The 15269-nt window shown below is 41.7% G+C and overlaps 1 protein-coding gene across 1 annotated transcript in view; it reads left to right on the top strand.

Moving 5' to 3' along the window:
• Positions 1-405: 405 nt before the first annotated feature.
• Positions 406-15269, top strand: part of dicer1 (dicer 1, ribonuclease III) — a 68629-nt gene continuing 53765 nt past the window's right edge. Inside the window, exon 1 of the mRNA XM_062968436.1 lies at positions 406-730. The gene's annotated coding sequence lies outside the window, so the exon portion shown is untranslated. The remainder of the gene's footprint in view (positions 731-15269) is intronic.

The raw sequence follows: 15269 nt of genomic DNA, 5'->3' as shown, positions 1-15269 counted from the left end.
GCCACAGCAACGCGTGGCCGGGCACAGCTAGTTATATAATATATTGTATAATATCATAAAATGTAGTATAAATATAATATATAAGTTGTAGTATATATACTGTAATTAAAATTAATGTTAAAATATGAAAGTCCTTTTTTTAAAAAAAAAAAAACTTCTGCAGCAACCTTTAACTTCAGCCCCTTCTGGGAAAAAAACCCGGAAAGAGGCACGTGAAACCCACTCCTCCGGCCCCGCCCCTCCGGGCCGCGTTCTCCCCAAGCCTTTGCCGTCTCCCGCCATCCCATTGGTCCGCGTCTCTAGTGTTAACCTCTCACCCAGCGTTTCCCTCCCAATCGCGTGCGGTCTTTCATCCGCTCCGTAAAGCCACACCAGAGACGACGCCAATGCGCTTGCGCCGAGGGGAGGGAGAAAAGCAATACGTGAGGGCGAGTAGTTAGTTAGAAGAGAACTGGAGCACCAGGCGGCGGCTTCGAATTCTCGGAGCGCTTTTGCGCCAACGGCGTTAAGAAAAGCGAGAGAGAGGGAGGCGAGGGCGGAGCTGCGCCTGCGCGGGCGGAGAAAAGGCTTGTGTGCGCCGGCCTCAGGTGAATGGAGGAACCTGACAGTTGAGCCGAGGAGGCGGAGAAGCAATGGCGGCGGGAGGCGGAGGAAGAGGAGCGGGAGCGGCAGCAGCAATGGCGGCACAATGAGGCGACGCCTGTAGCCGGGAGCGGGACCCACCTGGCAGGTAGGAGGCGCCGCCGCTCGGCCTCTAAACGCATGAGCCGCCCTCAGGAGGAGCCGCGTGAGGCCTAGCACCTGCTGCGGGAGCCGACGGCCCTTTTCTTGCCTGCCTTCCCTCCCTCCTCGAGTGGGAAGGATGGGCCCTTTGTCTGGCCCGCGGCTCTCTCAACCAGGCAACGCGGTCTGGGCCTTGCCTTCCTTGCGCCGCCTTTGCTTCTTCCAGTGACTGGGCCGCAAAATCTGGAACAAGCAAACTTTGGCCCTCAGGTGTTTTGGACTTCAACTCCCATAATTCCTAAACAGCCTATGGCTGTTGAAATCCAAAACACCGGGAGGGCCAAAGTTTGCGTCTGACTGATCTAGAATCATAGGGTTGGAAGAGACCAGTCCAACTCTATTCTGCCACGTAGAAACACAATCAAAACACCCCTGACTGATGACCATCCAGCCTCTGTTTACAAACGTCCAGAGAAGTAGACTGTTGTACTCAGATTCTGAATGCTCAGAAGATGAGGAAGAGAATGCTGGGGCAGATTCAGTGGGCCCAGAGGAAGATAGAAGTGGCCTAGAGAGGGTGGTTTTGGAATTTCCTGGCAGTTCCCATGAGACTGGAGAACACAGTATCAGTTCTCATGAGAATCTGCCAGAAGTGCAGGCAGAGAGAAATGTAGGAGATTAATAATAATAATAATAATAATATCTTGTTTGCTGTGTCATAATAAAATAATAATAATCTTTATTTATATCCTACTTTTCTTCCTCACAGGACTCAAAGTGACCTATTTATTTCATGTCAAAAGCATTGCATAAATAAATAAGTTTAAAAACTGATAAAAAGGAATCACAATCAGCTAAATAGTTTTAAACTAAAAATGGGCAACAGCGAGACCGCATTGTTTGTAGCTTTAAAATGTTCTTCCTCTGTGCATGAGGCAGAGCAATGTGGGCAAGCATACAGATACTGAGCACAAAGTGGAGGATTCTTCTAGGTAGTGCCATTTTGCCAGGTTGTCTTTTGATCTGCCAACTCCACTTTTGAATCTGTTCAGGGACTTACAAGTTACCCATTCTTGGTTTGCCCTGAAGGAAGACCCTCGTGGAGGGCCATCCAGTTGGGATTGCCTGATTTTGCTTCTCACAGGAATATTCTTGCTGTTGCTGGAGGAACATTTAGAGGGATGGTGGTTCTCATGAAACATTTCCTTGATTTAAGTCTACTGGGAGGAGGCTGATAGCCATACAGTGGGTGGCTTTGACAGTGTTCAACTTTATTTCTCTCGCAATTGGCAGCATCTTCCCATCACACATCAAGGGGGGGGGGGCAATGCCAGCTAGCTTATAGAATCTATCAACAGGTGTAGGTTTAAGACATCCTGTGATTATTCTACATGTTTCATTCAGTGCTATATTCACCTGCTTTGCATGAGCTGATTTATGCCATACTCAACAGTTGAGTAAGACAAGGCCAGGGCTGATGTTCTTATTAACTTTGGGTTTCCACCCCATGCACTATTAGTAAGTTTCTGCAGGATGTCATTGCGTACAGCTACTTTGTGCTTGGTGTTCACACAGTGTTTCCTAAATGTTAGTGTTCAATCTAAGGTGACACTGAGATATTTAGGGTGGGAACAGTTGTAATCCAAAGTGGCTTACAATATATTAATGTCATGCAAACAGCAATCCAAATACATGTATCCAGACCAATAAGACACTAAATAAACATAAAAACATCTTAAAATTTTAAAACAATATACATTTATGTGGCATCATGTCAAGTTATATTGTACTCTATAATGTGGCATTTTCTGGCACTTCAGACAAAATTTCTTCATTGAAGGCCTGTTTAAACAGGAAAGTTTTTAACTGGTTCTTGAAGGAAGGAAGGGAAGGAGCTGTTTTGATTTCTTTGGGGAGGATATTCCACAGGCTCGGAGCGGCCATCACGAAGGCCTCTCCCTCATCGCCACCAACCGCATTTGAGACAGTGGTGGAAGCGAGAGCAGGGCCTCCCCTGACAATCTTAAGGAGTGGTCAGGTTGGTATGAGATATCAATGTTTATCTAGATCAATTGGAATAGAGGAGACAGACCATGCAACAAAGACAGATTCGCTTTTCCCAGAGGATTAGAGATGAGAGAAAAAGCAGGTGTGTGAGAAATGATGTTATGGGAGGGATTGGGGCCTTTTAAAGTGGTTCTTGCTGGTACAATCCTTTGTGAGAGCAACATTGTATTCAGATGAACAGCTCTCGGTTTTTGGATCTTATGTTCTTGGAATTCATGTATTCAAGCTTCTAAGTTTGTTCTTACTTATAGTTTTATGTGTGGCATAGGTTGCCTGCCTTGGATTCAGACTATCTTGTTTATGGATATTTTTGTGGATTGACTCTGGAGACTGTTTTTGAAAGGATTTTGGACTCTTGGCTATCTTGGAAATAACCTTTTGAACTTCGATTCTCTCATTTACATTTTCTTATTTTTTATATACTTCTTCTTTAAATAAACTTTTACTTACTGGATTATCTGGACAGAGTGTGGTTTGTGGTAGAAAGGTATTTCAGGGTTGTAGTGCAACAATCTCTATGCCAGATAACCTGTGCCACTATTGAACAGCAGGTCTTACCATCCAGAAGTTTTTCCTAATGTTTAAACGGAATCTCTTTTCCTGCAGCTTGAATCTATTGCTGTAAACTGCCCCAAGTCCCTTTGGGAGAGGGGGTGGGATACAAAGTATTATTATTATTATTATTATTATTATTATTATTATTATTATTGCTCTCTTAACAACAAAAGTGGCAGCAAACCAGTTTGCCTTCTCCTCAATGTGACACCCTTTCAAATGTTTAAACAGTGTCTATCATGTCCCATCTCGGCCTTCTCTTCTCCAAGGCCCCTACCACACAGCTGAATAAACTCTGTTTATTTATCTGTTTTGAGCTGGGATATATGGTAGGCTGGACTCAGATAACTGTTCATAGCAGATATTGTGGGATTTCTGCCTTGATATTCTGGGTTATATGACTGTATAGAAGGGCCCTCAGCTATTCGTCATAGGGCTTGGCTTTCAAATATTTTGGTCAGTTTGGGCCCCTTCCATACAACTAAATAAAATCCCATATTTTCTGCTTTGAACTGGAATATATGGCAGTGTGGATTCACACAAACCAGTTCAAAGCAGATATTGTGGGATTTTCTGCCTTGATAATCTGGGGGCCTTCCACATAGCCATGTAACCCAGAGTTACAAACAAGAAATGTTCTGTAGGTTTATTTGTAAGTTGGAACAGGTACATTTTTAAGTGTGACTCCATACACATGCGCACACACGCATATTTACACACACACATGCATGCTTTGGCTAGCATAGAGAACTGTTAGCTTTGTTTTGTAGGTTTGTTTTGTTGTCTGTACTCCTGTTCAGAAGATTTCACCTCACCCTGTGATAATTTGATTTTGAAAAATTTAGCTTGTTGTGGAAACAAGGATTGGCGAGAAAGATTCACTGGAAACACCTTTTGCCCATGACTATTATTTCAGGAGTGAATGTCCCTTCCTAAAGGTAGATTTCTCCAACTTCCTGTTGTCCCACCCTATTCTTTGCTCGGAGTCATTTGCAAGTCAGATGTTTGTAACTCGGAGACTGCCAGTATATACATATACAATATGTGTTCGTGTTTATAATACAGTGAAATGGTTACAAGTTCTTCTTTATTTGCTTTTAATTTTAGTATTAATATCACATCAATACAGAGCTTATGGTATAGTGCAGTATGGAATATAGTATTGGGTCTATTTTAATAGTAACTTTCAAGCAACCAGAAACTACATTTATTGGGCAGCAATCCTCATGGGGCCGGTTACCTGAAAGTCTACTGTGTGTGTTTGTAGTATGCATATATGTATGTGCAAATGTGTGTGCCACCTTCCCATAATTACAGTTCCCAGTAGCAGGAAGCTGTTGCAGAGTTACAAGCTTTAAGTGAGATTTGCAACTCTGCTTCCAACAATGCAAGCACTACATTGCTGCGCTGAGATGGCAATTTGAACACATTGTAATTTAAGAAGTAGCTTGTAACTCTGATTAAATCATTATTATAATATTTATTCTTCAATATTAATGTATTTATGTAATCTTCAAATTGTCACCATAGTTATTAGATGTTAAAATGTGTGTGTAGGCACAAATATATTCTTAAACACGTATTCTGTTTCCCTAAGGCAGGGGTCCCAAAACTAAGGCCCGGGGGCCGGATGCGGCCCATCAAAGGCACAAGGGCAGAAGGGGGTTGGGCTAAATGACCCAAGGGGTCTCTTCTTCTCTTCCAATCATCATCATCATCATTATTATTATTATTAACATTGAGGCTGGGAGGCCATCTGTCAGGGGTGCTTTGCTTGTGCTTTTGGTGCACAAAGGCAGAAGGGGGTTGGACTAAATGACCCAAGTGGTCTCTTCCAACCCTCTTTTTTTATTATTATTATTAACATTGAGGCTGGGTGGCCATCTGTCAGGGGTGCTTTTCTTGTGCTTTCAGTGCACAAAAGCAGAAGGGGATTGGACTCAATGGCCCAAAGGGTCTCTTCCAACCCTCTTTTGTTGTTGTTGTTGTTGTTGTTGTTATTGCTCAGTGGTCAACTATAGCCCGGCCCTCCAACGGTCCGAAGGATCATGAACTGGCCCCCTGTTTAAAAAGTTTGGGGACCCCTGCCCTAAGGCATGCATACATTGTGTATCTCCTGTGTCGGCAGTAGTTTACAGTTCAGTACTGAGTATTTTTCATAGAAAGGCAGTGTACAGATTTAACAAAATACTTCTCCCAACTGCATTAACATACCCAGACTATTTATTAACTACTTCCAACAACCACTGTAACAAGGATTGCAGTGTTCTCATTAGACTGTTTTTCTCATTGGGTTTGGGATTACTTTAAAAAAATGACAGAAGGATCAGCCTGTCAGGCATGTTATTTTATGAGAGGTGCCAAAGTGGTGGAAGTGGAAGAATATTGAATTGTGTTATTCTTAGTGCATCCCTTTTACAGTTGGTTTGCTTTGTATACAGCAACCAGTCCAGCCTTCATTTTCTTCTTTCTTCTCCATGGGTCAGAATTTGCTTATGCATCCATCATCCTTGTGGGTTGCTACAGCCAATTTCTAAGAAATAATAGGATGTCTGTTGGATTAAAGAGGTCTGAATTAAAGAGATGCCCATCGATCCATGTCCATGAGGTGGTATGGGGTAAGGGTGGGGGGAAGGGAGGGGGGTGGGAGAGGGGAGGGGGAGGGAAGGGGAAAAAAGAATGAATAGAATGATGATATATTAGATATGTGAGTAGACAATATAGATGGGAAGATGATTGAGAAATGTGATAAGAGATAAATGATGTGTAGGTATGAATGTTTATATTAAATGTGCAATACACTCACAACATGAAATATGAGATAATATCAATAAAATATATTTTTTTAAAAAAGATCCATGTCCATGAGGTTAGAATAAATAAGAAATGTCTGGCAACTTCGATTTGTCTTATCCCTGCTGTCCTAATTCTCCCTCCCTGTTTTGGGCATTGTTGAGATTATAGGAGGGTTGTGTTTCTCCACATTCTGACCTTAGCCTAGTGTCTTTTTCTTGAAAGAGATGCATAACATCTTCATTCCTCTAAAAAAGCTACTGAACAAATAATCTGGTAAATTTTGCCCACTGTGTCTGTATGAGAAGATGAAAAATATGTTCCCTCTCCTTGTGACAGAGCAAAGAAATGAAACATTTTCTGCAGTAGGTCTTTAGAAATGAGCCTAAACTCTGTTTTGTTATCTCTTGAAAGGTTATACTAGATTTCTGTTGGTTTCAAATTGGTAGTTTTCATAGTGTAAGAATTTCTGTAAAATGTTTGTGAAATTAGATTTGAGACATGAGGATATATTGGTGGTAAGTTTTTACAGGATAATTCTATTTCAAGGAATGTAAATATCAATTTATTTGCTTCTCTTGGTAAGGAAGGTTCTTTATATGTTCTAGTGGTCTAACGTGTGGCTAATTGTCTGTTTGATTTCTAGTTTGTCTTTGTCTCAAAACTGATGCTCAGAGTGGCTCAAAAGATTTAAAAAAAAGAAAAAAGAACAAAAACTGGGGTCCAGCCAGTGAAATCTATACAACTCATGGTTCTAGATGGTGATGTTTATTCCTCTCAAAATCAAACATCATTTAAACACATCAGTTAAGTACAGCAACCACCTTCAAATAGCAAATATCCAGTTACTAAGAGCTAGTGGGGAGGAGCACCCTAGCCTCCCCTAGAAGGGAGTTCCATAAGTTGGGAATGGACATCATAAAAGTAATATTCCACATTTCCTTCAAACATATCTTAAGAATGGTGAGACCAAGAGAAGATACTAAAGATACCAAAGCAGGAGATACAATATTCAAAGGAATACAGTTCTTTAGAACACTATTTTTAAACTGTGGGTCCTGACCCCCAAATGGGGTCTGTTTAGCTCAATGTTGGGGTCATGAAAAATTTGGCAGCCATAAAAGATTTCTGAATGTTGCCCATTTACACAAATTTGTTAGCCACAGTGGTCAGTGTTTACAGTGGATCTGCAGAAAATGCTTCAGCTGTATTCCACAAAAAGAAAAATCAGCCTGTTTAGCAAGCCTTGCAAATTCTGATTTAATTTTTTATATACCTATTACGTATACCTGGAGTCACAGAAAGATTTCTTAGGTGGAAAGGGGTTGCAAGTGGAAAAAGTTTAAGAAATCCTACTTTAGAAAACCTGGACCCAATTTTATTGGGGATTTATAGGTCAGAACCATCACTTTAAATTGTGCTTCATAGCAAATGGGTAGCATATTGTTTTGGAACACATTCTGTTTATAAACAAGGCATGGTATTTTAAAGGACGAGTTTTATTTATACAGTACTTGAAGTATTGTAGAAAATGATCTGCTGGCAGTGGCACTCTCATGATTATGCACATACCACATGTTCTGAGATGTCTAAGCCCCGTGTGAGTTTGAGTAGTGAGGAGACTCCAGCTTCCTTCATATTCGTAGTAGGGTTCAGGTAGTTTGCTAAGGCATAGTGACACTACATACAAGATTGAGCAGTGGATTTTTGGTTATACTATACCTATTATTATTATTATTATTATTCTATATTTCTGATATCCTATTCGCAACACATCACCTAGCGCAACTATTCCAAGTGGTGGGGAAGTCATTGGCCAGGATTAATCTTGGGAGTGATAAATTGTCTAGGCACTTTGAGGAGAAGGTTGATCATATTGAATTGCTACTTGGTGTCATAGTTACTATAGATTAAACTTTTGGGAGTTTAGTTATGATAACATGCCTGAATCCGTTTGGCCCAACCCATGTAATCTTGACTCTTGATTATCTTGATTATAGCGTTCTGCTACCTTGAAGGACACTTTAGCATTCCCCAAGCATGGGCAAACTTTGGCCTTCCAGGTGCTTTGGATTTCAATTCCCACAATTCCAAACAGCCGGTAAGTTAGCTGGGATTTCTGGGAGTTGAAGTCCAAAACACCTGGAGGACTGAAGCTTGTCCATGCCTGTTCTACCCTGTTTTGAAGAGGGCCCTCCTTGAGTGCAGGGGAAATTGGTGCCTTGTTAATGCCACATTTTTGGGCATGTCAGCTGGGTAGTTTAAAGCATTATTGAAGGAAAGAGATTGCCTGATCCCATTCTAGTCTGATTCTGGTCAAGTTATAGCATATAGCAGTAGCATTAGTTATGCTAATTGCTCACCTACTCTGGGTGAAAGGCAGGAAAAGTATTACTCTGTTGGCATTTCTGGATTTCTCAGGCCCCTTCTACACTGCCATATAAAATCCAGATTATCTGCTTTGAACTGTGAAGTGTGCAGACTCATATTACTCAGTTCAAATAAAATAATCTGGATTATCTGCTTTGATAATTTCGATTATATGGCAGTGTAAAAGGGGCCTCAGAGGCTTTTGATAGTATTTATCATTCTGTCTTATTGTACCAGCTCCATCTGATGGGAATAGGAAATACAATATACTGTTTCTGTGTGCATGGCTGATTCCAAATACAGTAGAGTCTCACTTATCCAAGCTTATCTGGCAGAAGCTTGGATAAGTGAATATCTTGGATAATAAGGAGGGATTAAGGAAAAGCCTATTAAACATCAAATTAGGTTAGGATTTTACAAATTAAGCACCAAAACATCATGTTATACAACAAATTTGACAGAAAAAGTAGTTCAATATGCAGTAATGTTATGTTGTAATTACTGTATTTACAAATGTAGCACCAAAATATCACAATATATTGAAAACATTGACTACAAAAATGGCTTGGATTATCCAGAGGCTTGGATAAGTGAGGCTTGGATTAGTGAGACTCTACTGTAGTAAGATTGGGGGATTCTTTTTTAACCCTGTACGTAATAAGTTCTGGAATGCCACAAAGTTTTATGTTGCTCACAGTGCTTCTCAATATCTACATTAAGTCATTGAATGAAATCATAACGAGATTTGGGACAGAATGCAATGAGTAGGCTGATGACACTCAGCTTTGTTTTAACTCATTGTAGGAGTCAACTGAAGCTATACAGTTGCTGAATCTGTGCCTAAATATTGTAAAGAGCTGGATGTGGGTCAGTAAATTGAAGATAAATCAATATATGATAGAGGTGGCATGGATTGGTGATCCTTTGGTCTGGCAATTAACTAAGCTACTTGCTCTGAATGTGTTGTGCTCCACTGAATGATCAGATGTGTTGCCTGCAAGTACTGTAGTCTCAGAGTCATCTTTTTTTCACTGGAGGGTTGGATGACTTCATAGCTCCAAGTGTTTGGGGCAAGTTGTGTCGGCTGCAACCTTTCCTGGTAATCAATAAAACTTGGGTATAGTAGTCTGTGCATTGGTAATTTCTCAATAAGATTACTGTAGTACATTCTATTCAGGCTGCCCTTAAGACATCTCAAAAATTTCAGCAAGTGCAAAATGTAGCAGTTCGACTGCTGACTGGAACTCTTTACAGAAGTAATAACAGTGTTGTTTTTAATTGTATGGGCTTCAGTATGCATCTGTTCTGAATTCAAGATGTTAGCAATGGCAATAAAGGCCATAAACAGTTTGGACATCAATACTTGAAGGAATTCCTCTCTATATATATACCTGTTCTGGATTTGAAGTATCTTGGATGGGTCCTCCTCTTTATTCCTTTAGTGAGGCAATGCACTGTTTTGGAATGTAGAAGAGGGCCTTTTCTGCTGTGGAACCCAGTTATGTATTGCCCTCCCCTTGGAGGTCCAGTTGACATTCATGCTGCTGCCATTCCAGTACCAAGTAAAACTATGGTGGTTTACAAAAGCTTCTGGGACATGGTTGAATTCATCAGCATTTACACTTGAGCATTTTAAAACTCTTAACTGTCTTTAAACTGTTTTATTTAAAATGTTAAATCATTTAACATGTTTTTAATCCTCAAATTAGTTTTACTGTTTTAAATTATTTTAAACTATTTATATTCATGTTACTGTAAGCTACCCTAGCATCCTCAAATGTAGGGCAGGGTATAATTTTTTAAATAAATAAAACTTTTTATATACTCAGTGCCACTTCTGATTTGTTCAGATTTTTGATCAAGCTCCCTATTGAAGCCAAAATGGAAAGACTAGACCATGTCCTTAACTAGAGCTCCTATTATTGCTGTAGTAGCAATTTCAGGCTGTTATTTTCCCTATAAAGTCAAAGTGGGGAAATCTGTGGTCCTCCTGCTGTTGTTAGACAACAAATCCCAGCATGCTTCACCATTGGCTACGTAGGATTGAGTGGCAGTTTAACAACATTTGGAAAGCTGTGTTATTCTCCTAATTATCCTGTAAAGTACAGCTCTTGACAATTGCTATTCCAACTGTAGCTCCAAGGGAATTGCTATTGTTATTGTCCCCCCCCCCCCTTCTTAAATTATATCCTGTCTCCAAGACTGGGGCTAAAGGCAGCTTACACATTAAGAAGATTGCAATTAAAAGCATTTAAAAATCAGGACTAAAACCAAATTAAATTCATACATATTAGAAACATACATTGTAAAATATGTGAATACTTAATATAATCTAAAACAATATAGCCATTACACCACTTCAATTCTAAAAGCTTATCTAAATAACAATATTTTCCAAACTCACTCAAGTAATAAACATTTATGTGAGTTCCGCATAAATTCCTTTGATTCAGTTTTTTTACTTGAGTTTAAGACATAGTCTGGAAAGCAAGAAGTGAAAAGTTTCAAAATGAGAAATAAACAAGTCAGTGTTTATGTATTAGTAGCATTCAGATATTTTAGTTAAGTTAGAAAGTATTTCACTGCATAGTAGCAATAGAAGATTGATGTTCTGAAGTCTGTTTCTCATAACTTAGCTGCAAATAATCCTAGATACTCAAAATTTGCAAAAGCAATCCTAGGCCCGGGCTGTGGCGCAAGCTGGTGAGCAGCCAGCTGCAGCCAGCTGAGACCAATCACTCTAACCAAGAGGTCATGAGTTCGAGGCCAGCTCGGAGCCTGCGTTTGTCTTTGTCTTTATTCTATGTCAAGGCATTGAATGTTTGCCTTATATGTGTAACTAGCTGTGCCCTGCCACACGTTGCTGTGGCCCATTGGAATTGCACTGAATAGCTTCGTTGTTTCAAAGTCTGGCTGCTTTTTATATAGGGACCTCTTTCGTTGGGCTGGTTGAATGGGACGGAGTGGCGTGATGTTTTCCAAACCTGAGGGTGTTCCATGTAGGGTAAATGTTGGTTGGGTAGGTTGAAGAGCAGTGAATAGTCTCAGTGCAGCAGGTATGAATGTTGGTATTAGTTGACTTGATTAGTATTGAATGGGCTTGCCGTTCCCAAGTCTGGGTGTTTCCTGGCTGAAGGAATCCTTTGTTGGGAGGTGTCAGGTGGGGTTGATGTTTTCAGGTCTGGAATTCCCTTGTCTTCTGAGTGTTATTGTAGAAATGATATTGTACCTGAGGGTATTCCATGTAGGGGAAATGTTGGCTGGGCAGGTTGAAGAGCAGTGAATAGTCTCAGTGCAGCAGGTATGAATGTTGGTATTAGTTAACTTGATTAGGCTTGCCGCTCCCAAGCCTGGGTGCTTCCTGGCTGAGGGAATCCTTTGTTGGGAGGTGTCAGGTGGGCTTGATGTTTTCCTGTCTGGAGCTGTGCCCGGCCACGCGTTGTGGTCCCTATCTTCAAGAAGGGAAAAAAGAATGTGGTCCCTATCTTCAAGAAGGGAAAAAAGAACGACCCAAACAATTACCGTCCGGTCAGCCTCACATCGATACCAGGCAAGATTCTGGAAAAGATCATTAAGGAAGTGGTCTGCAAACACTTAGAGACAAATGCGGTCATTGCTAATAGTCAACACGGATTTACCAAAAACAAGTCATGCCAGACTAATCTGATCTCTTTTTTCGATAGAGTTACGAGTTGGGTCGATACAGGGAATGCCGTGGATGTAGCATATCTAGATTTCAGTAAGGCCTTCGACAAAGTCCCCCACGACCTTCTGGCAAACAAACTAGTAAAATGTGGGCTAGACAAAACTACGGTTAGGTGGATCTGTAATTGGCTAAGCGAACGAACCCAAAGGGTGCTCACCAATGCGTCATCTTCATCATGGAAAGAAGTGACAAGTGGAGTGCCGCAGGGCTCCGTCCTGGGCCCGGTTCTGTTCAACATCTTTATTAACGACTTAGACGAAGGGTTAGAAGGCACGATCATCAAGTTTGCAGATGACACCAAACTCGGAGGGATAGCTAACACTCCAGAAGACAGGAGCAGAATTCAAAACGATCTTGACAGACTAGAGAGATGGGCCGAAACTAACAAAATGAAGTTCAACAGGGACAAATGCAAGATACTTCACTTCGGCAGAAAAAATGGAAATCAAAGATACAGAATGGGGGACGCCTGGCTTGACAGCAGTGTGTGCGAAAAAGATCTTGGAGTCCTCGTGGACAACAAGTTAAACATGAGCCTACAATGTGATGCGGCAGCTAAAAAAGCCAATGGGATTTTGGCCTGCATCAATAGGGGAATAACGTCTAGATCCAGGGAAGTCATGCTCCCCCTCTATTCTGCCTTGGTCAGACCACACCTGGAATACTGTGTCCAGTTTTGGGCACCGCAGATGAAGGGAGATGCTGACAAGCTGGAAAGCGTCCAGAGGAGGGCAACTAAAATGATTAAGGGTCTGGAGAACAAGCCCTATGAGGAGAGGCTTAAAGAGCTGGGCATGTTTAGCCTGCAGAAGAGAAGGCTGAGAGGAGACATGATAGCCATGTACAAATATGTGAGGGGAAGTCATAGGGAGGAGGGAGCAAGCTTATTTTCTGCTGCCCTGCAGACTAGGACACGGAACAATGGCTTCAAACTACAGGAAAGGAGATTCCACCTGAACATCAGGAAGAACTTCCTCACTGTGAGGGCTGTTCGGCAGTGGAACTCTCTCCCCCGGGCCGTGGTGGAGGCTCCTTCTTTGGAGGCTTTTAAGCAGAGGCTGGATGGCCATCTGTCGGGGGTGCTTTGAATGCAATTTCCTGCTTCTTAGCGGGGGGTTGGACTAGATGGCCCTTGAGGTCTCTTCCAACTCTACTATTCTATGATTCTATGATTCTATGTGGCGGATGGGAATCATTTGTTGACCAGGTGGAACAGCAGTGAATAGCCTTGCAGCCTTAAAGTCTGGGTGTTTTCTCCTTATGCAAATCCTTGTTTGGTGAGCTGGAATACAATGGAATATGTTTGCTGCTTGGAAGGCTGGGTACTTGCATTGTAGGGAAATGGTTTTTTAGCCAATTTGAATTGCACTGAATAGCCTCGCTGTTTCAAAGACTGACTGCTTTGTACATAGGGGCATCCTTTCTTGGGCAGGTTGAATGAGACGGAGTAGTCTCATGGGTTGAAACCCTGAGGGTTTACTATCTAGGGGAAATCTTGCTTGGTCAGGTTGAACAGCACTGAATAGCCTTGCTGTTTGCAAGCCTGGTTGCTTCCTGCCTGGGGGAATCCTTTGTTGGGAGGTGTTAGCTGCCCCTGGTTGTTTCCTTTCTGGAATTCCCATTTTGAGAGTGTTCCTCTTTATTTACTGTCCTGATTTTAGTAATTTTAGATATTGTATTTGTTGCCTGAGACCACAGCCAGGCGGCCCCTCTTTCCAATCCCTGGAAGAGAGAGGCCCAGGCAGCTGAGGCTGGTAAGGTAGGGCCCTTCTCTGAAGAGGGAAAAAGGGGAGGGAGGGGGGTGCAAGGAGACCTCGGCCGGCCTCAGGGGCCTCTAGAGCCCCTTCCTTCCTTCCTCCCTCTGCCAAAGAAAGGGAGGGCCCCCAAGTCTCCCTCCTTGCTGCCTCCAGGCCTTTGCCACCTGAGCCTGCCTGGTCGAGGCCCTGCTCGCTTTGCTCAGGTGAGAAGCACAAGGGAGCAGTAGGACCCCCCCCCCACACACACACACACAAGGAGGAGGCAGAAGAAAGGATTAACAGGGCGGGAAGCGGCGCTGAAGAAACAACCTCTGTTTACCCAGGCAAGAGATGGCCAGGCTGGCGGGAAGCGCGAGGAGGGCGTCTTTGAGCAAGCGCAGATAGTGCATTGTGGGTTTGTGTGATTTTCTGTCCGTGTGGAGATGCGTGACGTGATCTTTCATTGTTTCAACCTTAAGGCGTGGATGTTGTATTGTGTGGTTAAATTGCTAGGTTGGGGGGGTGTTTAGTTTTGTTGTTTTGCTCGGTGCCGGGATTCCATTACAATTTTATATATATAGATTACTGTATTTACAAATGCAGCACCAAAACATTGGTATATTGAAAACATTTACTACAAAAACATTGGCTACTAACAAATTGACTACAAATAAAGATAGAATTGCATGAAATGAACTTACAGTAACAACATTGTCGGAAATTAAATGTGTAAAAAGTTCAGTCCTTGTTGCCTAGATAAACAGCTGTGGATTCGAGCGGGAGGCAGACTGCGTTGGATAATCCAGAACATTGGATAAGCAAATGTTGGATAAGTGAGACTCTACTGTATCTAAAACAGCCACGGTTACTGTTGTCAAATTTTTCAGGGCACCAACATTGAGCTAAAGGGCATTTAGGGTCAGGACCCACAGTTTTAAGAAGCAGGGGTCTAGTCCATGGGCTATATTTTTAAATTTTTGCAGTAGATATTGTACATGTACAAGAAAATAATTTCCTATTTTTACTCAAAATGATCCAGAATTAAGAATTAAGATGTCAGCATCATTTGACCAAGAGGTTCCGCAGGGTTAATTAGATTAGAGATCACAGCACACATAAGTTATATGAACAGTGTTGTCAACTTCGGTAGGAAACACCTTCATCTGCCAGTGGTTTGATGTGGTTAAAAATATTGTTCTGATATCAAAAACTTTCCTGTAAAGTTTGGTGGAGAATGGTATTGTGTTTTTTGCAGGGAGAAAAAAAAAACATGTACACGTGGAGACCATATCATCTAACAATATCATCTTAATGATTTT

Source organism: Anolis carolinensis, chromosome 1 (assembly GCF_035594765.1).
Source record: "Anolis carolinensis isolate JA03-04 chromosome 1, rAnoCar3.1.pri, whole genome shotgun sequence".
Lineage (NCBI taxonomy): Eukaryota > Metazoa > Chordata > Lepidosauria > Squamata > Dactyloidae > Anolis > Anolis carolinensis.
This window is presented reverse-complemented; position numbering and strand designations above follow the sequence as displayed.